Source organism: Acomys minous (assembly GCF_964271855.1).
Source record: "Acomys minous genome assembly, chromosome: 20".
Taxonomy (NCBI): domain Eukaryota; kingdom Metazoa; phylum Chordata; class Mammalia; order Rodentia; family Muridae; genus Acomys; species Acomys minous.
Genome location: NC_140502.1, coordinates 25,886,589 through 25,894,734, shown reverse-complemented (window position 1 = coordinate 25,894,734; position 8,146 = coordinate 25,886,589).

Below are 8,146 nucleotides of genomic sequence, written 5' to 3'. Positions count from 1 at the left end.
ATGGCCCAGGACTCTGTAGCTCATCTGGCTTGAGGCCACAGTGCTCATGTCTTAACCTCCCCTGTGCTAGTGTTAAAAGCCACAAACCACCATGACCAGCTCAGAGGTGACGTGTTGCAACATTTCTACAACTCACATACCTGCGCGGGCACGGGCGGGGCCCCAGAAAGCAGACATTCTGGTGGGCTGTGCTCTGCAGTGCTGCCCGGCTGCAGGAAGTTGGCCTGAGGTTTGTAAAACAACCAGCCTCTCCAGAGGGCAGGCCGGGAGAGTAGCAGTCCGGTGAAGCTTTGAAAAACAAATGGGCCAATGGGTTGTAGCTCAGTGGCAAAGTGCTCAATAACCCAGGCCCAGGATTCTGTCTCTAGTACTGAAGAAAAACAAACAAACAAACGAAATAACCCAACTTTCTTTTTCATATATTCCAGGTTGGCCTTGAACTCATGTAGCCAAGGATGATTTTGAACTTTCTAATCCTTTTTTCCCCGTCCCAAGACAGGGTTTCTCTGTGTAGCCCAAGCTGGCCTCGAACTCAGAGATCCACCTGCCTCTGCTGCGATTAAAGGTGTGTGCCATGACCACCACCACCACCACAGCCCAGTTTGGCTCTGAACTTTCTAACTCTTGCTGAGCGTGTAGCGTGAGCTACTTGGGTTTTTTGTTTGTTTGTTTGGTTGGTTTGGTTTTTCTTTTGAGTCAGTGTTTCAACCTACATAGCCCAAGATTACCTCAAACTCAACATGATCGCCCCACCCACCCCCCAGCTCCCCAAGTACCAAGATCCCAGGAGGAAAGCCCGCTTTCATCCCTTCATCCAAGTGAGCAAGAGTTTATTACGCAAAGGGGGGGGTCACTAATGGCCAATGAGCAGGAGCGGAATATTAACGTCATTTGTTATCAGGAAATACAAGCGAGAGCGCAGCAAGACGCCACCGTACCCCCACACTGGAAAGGCTGACCAGAGGCGTCTAGCTGGAAGTCTCACTCGGGCAGGAAACAGAAAGAAAGCTAACGCTCCGGGAAACGGCTTGGGACGTTTTTTTTTTAAATAATGTTATTCCCTTCCCCAGGGACCCCAAAACCCGGGACTGTTGTTTACCCAGGAGAAATACAATCACGAAGTCACAGGAAGGTGTGGTAGAGTCAAGGGGGCGCCATGGCAAACAGCTGTAATCCGCGCGCCTGCGAGGCAGAAACAGCAGCATTTGAGTTTGACCCCATAGTCGCATCTGGAGACTTTGCCTCAGAGTGAAACGGAAACTATAAACATCAAAGACACCGGTAAAGAGGTGTCCTGGGGCTGGGAATGTAGTTTACTTGGTTAAATGGTGGTGCACGCCTTTAATCCCAGCACTCAGGAGGGAGAAGCAGGCAGATCTCTGTGAGTTCCAGGCCAGCCTGGTCTACAAAGCGAGTCCAGGACAGCCAAGGCTACACAGAGAGACCCTGTCTCAAAAACTAAACAAGCAAACAAACAAACAAACAAACGATTACCAAGCCTTGCATTTGAGCCCAGCATCGGGTGAGGTGCCGAGAACCTCAGGAAACAAAGGCAGGGACTCAGGAATTCAAGCTCACCCTCAGCTACCTGGCAAATTTCAGGCCATCCATGAGATCCTGTCTCAAAGCCAACAAGAGCAGACCATTAGCCTGTAAATCTTGCCTCAGCTTTGGTTAAAGGCGCATACTGTTATTGCAGAGAAGTCGGGCTTTGCTACTTGTACCTACATCAGCCAGCTCACAGCTGCCTGCAACTCCAGCCACAGGGATCCAGCGCCCTCTTCTGGCCTCCGCGAGTGCCTCCACTCACATGCGATGCACACAGATGCACATACAGATATGTAATTAGACATAAAAATAAACCTTTAAAAAAGAAAAAAATATAAGTCTTGTCAGAGAAGTAGAAACCATAAAAAGCAGAGGGAATGCCAAAAAAAAAAAAAAAGCAATTCTGGAAACAAAAAGTACAATAACCGAAATTAAAATTCAATGCATACATTTAACAGAAATGAAAGCTCTTAAAAAAAAAAAGGCTAGTCTAAAATTCAGTAGGGATAAAAATATGGAAACTACACTGAATAAAAGAGCATGTCTAACTTGTTTTACCACAGCCTCCGAGGAAGGGAGTACCTGTAATACCCAAATAGATCATAATGAAGTTAGCAGGACTGTAGCCAGTTGTGCTGGTGCACGCCGGTAGGATTTGCTGAAGGAGGCGGAGGCAGGAGGATCGCTGTGAGTTGGAGGCCAGCCTGGGCTACAAAGCAAGTCCAGGACAGCCAAGGCTACAGAGAGACCCTGTCTTGAAAAAAACAAAAACAAAAAAAAAGCAAAAACAAACAAACAAACAAAACAAAAGAAACAAAAAGCCCCATAGCCGTCTAGCACGCACTTTGATGGTCCATTTAGCAAAGCGGCTACAGCTCCTCACTTACTACAGCCTATGGCCTCTCCTGATTTTGGGCAGGTTTTATAGCATGAATTCCCCCCACCTGTGGAGTCAGAAAGAGGCTGCTTTCTCACCTGACAGCCACCACCGCTGCGGCCGTTGCCCCTGGGCACTTGCTGTCCGGCAGGTGCAGCACGTTGGGGTCACAGCTGTGTGAGGCCGCTGAGGTCTCCTCTGCTCCAACAGCCTGTATCACCCACTTTCTGGTGCTACGAAAGCAGCCCAGCAGCGTGCGCTTCCGACTCAGTCCGAGCGGTGTCTTCAGCAACAGCATCTTAACCACACAGTTCTGGTGGTCACCGGGGGGCAATGACAGCACCCCTGCATTGTTTTGGGGGGCGGGGGGGACTCAGGGCCCTCCATGGTGAAGGACTCACAGAGGGTAGCCCACACCTGGCACTGCAGCTTTACAGTCTTGTTCTGTTTTCCAAGACAGGGTTTCTCTGTGTAGCCCTGGCTGTCCTGGACCCGCTTTGTAGACCAGGCTGGCCTCGAACTCACAGCGATCCCCCTGCCTCTGCCTCCCGAGTGCTGGGATTAAAGGCGTGCGCCACCACCGCCTGGTTGAAGGTCCTTCTTGCCACACAAGTGGGTTCGAGTCCACCCAGGATACTCACTCGAGGCTTCAATAACCAAGGGCTGGAGAGACGGCTCAGCAGCTGAGGGCACGGGCCGTTCTCGAGGAAGACCCAGGTTCAATTCCCGGCAGCCACATAGAGGCTCACAAAAATTCAGTCCCAGGGGATCCTCCTGCCTTCTTCTGGCTCCCATAGGCACCCAGTGTGTATGTGGTACACAAACAGACGTGCAGGCAAAACACACACACACAAACTGGAAAGCAGGTGAAAGTCAGTCGGCATCATTTTTCGGAGACCACAAGGTCTGAGTCAGAGGAGAATTTACAAGAGCCGGTAAAACTACTTAAAAATCTGTCACAGAATTTACGTAGTTAGGAGATGTCAAAAATCAATACACAAGATCAATTTTATTGCTGTGTACTGGCCACAAACCAAACAAAAGCAAGGGGGGAGAAACCATCTGTATGCTCATAAATGGTCAAACACCTAGTTATAAATCTCATAAACTAGATGAAAAGCCTGTACAAAGGAACTTTATTAAAAAGGACTTTTTTTTTAATTAAAAAACCTAAATAAACAGTGTGATATATCATTTTATCGGGCTGATGTCCATTTCAATCTAGATATTTGGTGTCTTTTATAATCCCAATGAAAAGCTTCTAGGTTTTTTTTTTCTTCTTCTTCTTCTCTCTTAGGAACTTCTATTTCACACAAGACTGTAGAGTCAAGTACAACAACGATGCTTCGAAGAAAGAACAAGGCAGGAGGCCTCGTACTCTGTGATATCAAGACCATTTGGGAGGCTGAGGAAATTGCTGCATGGACCAGACCGTGGCAGGCAAGCATGGAGACCTGAGTTCAAATCCCCCAACAGAACCGGCGGAGGTGGCGCACGCCTTTAATCCCAGCACTCCGGAGGCAGAGGCAGGTGGATCGCTGTGAGTTCGAGGCCAGCTTGGTCTACAAAGTTAGTTCAGGACAGCCAGGGCTACACAGAGAAACCCTGTCTGGGGGAAAAAATTATTTTTTCTTTTATTTTTTTATTATTTTTTTCCTGCCATCCCTCCCTCCTATCCTCCCATTCCCACCCCCACCCCCAATTCCTCTCTCCCCCAGACGACAGTCTATCAGGTCTCATCAGGATAGCCTGCATCCTCCTCCTCCTCCTCTGTGTGCCTGCTAGGCTGTCTTGCCTAGGGGCAGGGAGCAAACAGTGGTCACCAGACAGAGGCCAAGTCAGAGGTTCAGCAGCAGCCCCACCCCTACCCCGTGGAGAATCTGCAGCCTACGGGTCACATCTGAGCTTCCTCCCAGACTCTCCATCCCCAATTGTTTTGTTGTTGTTGTTTTGTTTTGTTTTTCGAGACAGTGTTTCACTGCATAGCCTTGGCTGTCCTGGACTCGCTTTGTAGACCAGGCTGGCCTCGAACTCACAGCGATCCGCCTGCCTCTGCCTCCCGAGTGCTGGGATTAAAGCGTGCGTCACCACCGCCCAGCCATTTGGTTTATGTTTTTTTGAGATGGACTTTCACTGTTCAGATTCCAGAATTTCTCAAACTCTGCAACTGCCCTGCCGGAGCCTCCTAGCACTGGCACCTCAGGGGTGTGCGGCAGCGGCCAGCACTACTCAGCTGAGCTTTTTTCTTCCTCCTCCTCCTCCTCCTCTTCCTCCCAAACTGTATTAACCAGGAAGTACAGCTTTCTCCCTTTTGACCCATCACTCCCTCCCCCTTCCCCTCCCCCTCCCCTCCCCCTTCCCCCTCCCCCTCCCCTCCCCTTCCCCCTCCCCCTCCCCTCCCCCTCCCCCTCCCCCTCCCCCTCCCCCCTCCCCTCCCCCTTCCCCCCCCCCTCCCCCTCCCTTCCCCCCTTCCCCCTCCCCCTTCCCCTCCCCCTTCCCCCTCCCCCTCCCCTTTCCCCCATCCCCCTCCTCCTCCCCCACCCCCACCCCCATGAGCTGACTTCCCTGATACACATTAGTTCTGTGTCCTGGAAAGCAACCAGAGAAGCAACCCTTCAGTCCTTGGGGGCAGAATAAATTAAGCCTGAGATTTCATTTCTCAGCTCATCTGCGTTCAGAAACGCAGCGGACTGAATTGAACCTTAATTGTCTCTTTCAGCTTTCTACAGCCTGGAAATAGACTCAGTGAGAGCCATGGTACGTGGGGTCAGCCCGGGCACTTGCCTAGGGGTGGCGGGACCCAGACGGGGAAGCAGAGCAGGTCACAGACCCCTGCGGGGCTCCGGTCCATGCCTCAACTGTCCTGCAGCTGTAGCTTCTCTGTGTGGGGCCCCCACATAGAGCCCCCAGGAGATGCCTAGAAACTGGAATATGTATATATGTGTGTGTGTGTGTGTGTGTGTGTGTGTGTGTGTATACATATATATGCATATATGTGTGTATATATACATATATATATTTGTTTTTTGTTTTTTTGGTTTTTTTGGTTTTTCGAGACAAGGTTTCTCTGTGCAAACTTGGCTGTCCTGGACTCCCTTTGTAGACCAGGCTGGCCTTGAACTCACAGCGATCCGCCTGCCTCTGCCTCTCGAGTGCCGAGATTAAAGGCGTGCGCCACCACCGCCCGGCTCCATTTGCCCATTTTTATTTTGGGTTAGTTTTTTTTTTTTTAAAGATTATTTTCACATCTATCTTTGTTGCATTTAAGGTGCAAACTATTTTTTTTTATCTTGTTGCAAATCTTTTTTCTTCTATTGTTCATTAGCCTTGTCTTGTTAAGCATGTTCTTTTTAGGTATTTGGAACAGTCAACTGTTTACACAGTCCAATGCATCTACCTTCTCCTTAAGCAATTCCTTCTCCTACTTTTAAGTACAGAAAGTCTTTCCGTACCCAGGGGTTATTAAATATTTATTTCCTCTTCAGCACGTTTATTGTGTTATGCTCTACCCACATTTTACCCAAGTCCATCTGGAATTTATTTTCATTTATCATGTTAAGATGAAACTCCAAATTGATATTGCCCTCCCAAATGGCACAGACATAAATCCAGCTGGCGTGACTTTTCACTCTGTTCTGCACCATATTACCAAGAATGGCTATTATAACACTAAAAGTGCACTCTAAATTATACAAGCTCCATCTTGTTTTGGATGAGTTGGTTTTTTTTTTTTTTTTTTTTTTCTCTCTGTGTAGCCTTGGCTGTCCTGGACTCACTCTGTAGACCAGGCTGGCCTCGAACTCAGACGGATCCTCCTGCCTCTGCCTCCGGAATGCTGCAGTTAAAGGCGTGCCCCGCCACCACCCGGCCGTAAAATTTATGTGTTTTTATGGTTTGTGTACGGGTGTTTGCCTGCACGTATGTCTGTGCACTGTGTGTGTGCAGTGCCCAAAGAGGTCAGCAGAGGGCATCGGATCCCTGGAACTGGGATTAGACAAATTGTGAGCAGCCATGTGGGCGCTGGGAACTGCACCTGGGTCCCCTCCTGGAGCAAATAGTTCTCTGAACCGATCAGCCATCTCTCCAGCCCCTCAGTAAAGTCTTGGTGTGCTGTCTGTGTGTGTCTCAAACTCCTGGTCTCGAGCAACCTTCCTGTCGCAGCCTCTTGAGTAAATGGAGCTAGAAATGCTGCTTGCTGATTTGACTCTCTCATCTCCTATGTGTGTATGCACAGTAGCGAGGCAGGGCGGCCGTCGGGATCCAGGTAAACATCTGGTTAAGGAATGAGTGAGTGGCCGGGCGTGGTGGCGCACGCCTTTAATCCCAGCACCCGGGAGGCAGAGGCAGGCGGATCGCTGTGAGTTCGAGGCCAGCCTGGTCTACAAAGTGAGTCCAGGACAGCCAAGGCTACACAGAGAGACCCTGTCTCCAAAAACAAAAAATGAAACCAAACAAACAAAAAAGAATGAGTGAGCAGATGTGTTGTGTGGGGGGGGGGAGGGGGGGGAGGGGGGAGGGGGGAGGGGGGAGGGGGGGAAGGGGGAGGGGGGAGGGGGAGGGGGGAGGGGGAGGGGGGGACAGACGACTGTCTGATGTATTTTGATGCTAATTACTGCTTGCTGCCTCTGTGACCAACCTTTTGATGAATAAAAAAGCCATCCCACCTGGGCAGGGCAGAGGAGATAGAGGTGTGGCTGGGGGGGGGGAGAGAGGGAGAGAGAGAGAGAGAGAGAGAGAGAGAGAGAGAGAGAGAGAGAGAAAAGAGAGACAGAGAGAGACAGAGAGGGAGACAGAGAGGGAGACAGAGAGAGAGAGAGAGAGAGAGGGAGAGAGAGAGGGAGAGAGAGAGAGAGAAGAGAGACAGAGAGAGAGAGAGGGAGAGAGAGAGAGAGACAGAGAGAGAGAGAGGGAGAGAGAGAGGGAGACAGAGAGAGAGAGGGAGAGGGAGAGGGAGAGGGAGAGAGAGAGAGAGAGAGAGGGAGAGAGAGAGGAATTCTGGGAAGAAGGAGAGGACGACCTGATGGTCCTGAAATGAGAAGAGAGGATGGCCACCAAGGCTTGGATGGAAGTAGAGAAACACGTGTGACAGGCGTGGATGGAGATTTGGCCCAGATGAAGAACGTTGACAAGTATTTGGGATTATGGATGGGAGGGAGCGTGATAGAAGTTATTGCAAGCAGGTGGCATGGCGCTGGAGCAGGCATCCCATCTCTGCCCCACTATGGGAAGTAGTTTAGAGGATTAATGTCCGCCGTGCCCCAGGTTAACCAAGGCTATTATAAAACATGTCAAGTGTCTGTGTCTTGATTGCTAGCCGGGCGTACTGAAGTTATAATGACACAGGTGATTAGAAACACAGGGATGGGCTGGAGAGGTGGCTCAGAGGTTAAGAGCACCGGCTGCTCTTCCAGAGGTCCTGAGTTCAATTCCCAGCAGCCACGTGGTGGCTCACAGCCATCTATAGTGAGATCTGGCGCCCTCTTCTGGTGGTCAGGCAGAACACTGTATACTAATAAAACAAATAAATAAATATTTATTTAAAAAAAAAAAAAAAGAAACCACACGGATGCATAGATAAACACATTGGGTAGAACCAGCAAACAGATGAAAAACTGTAGCATCTTAGCCCTGTTATGGCTGGTGATCATATTCATGTGAGGGAAGGCAGGCTCCCCCGTGAAGGCCCCAGGCGAACGGGAAACAGTTTACCCACTCTGTGTT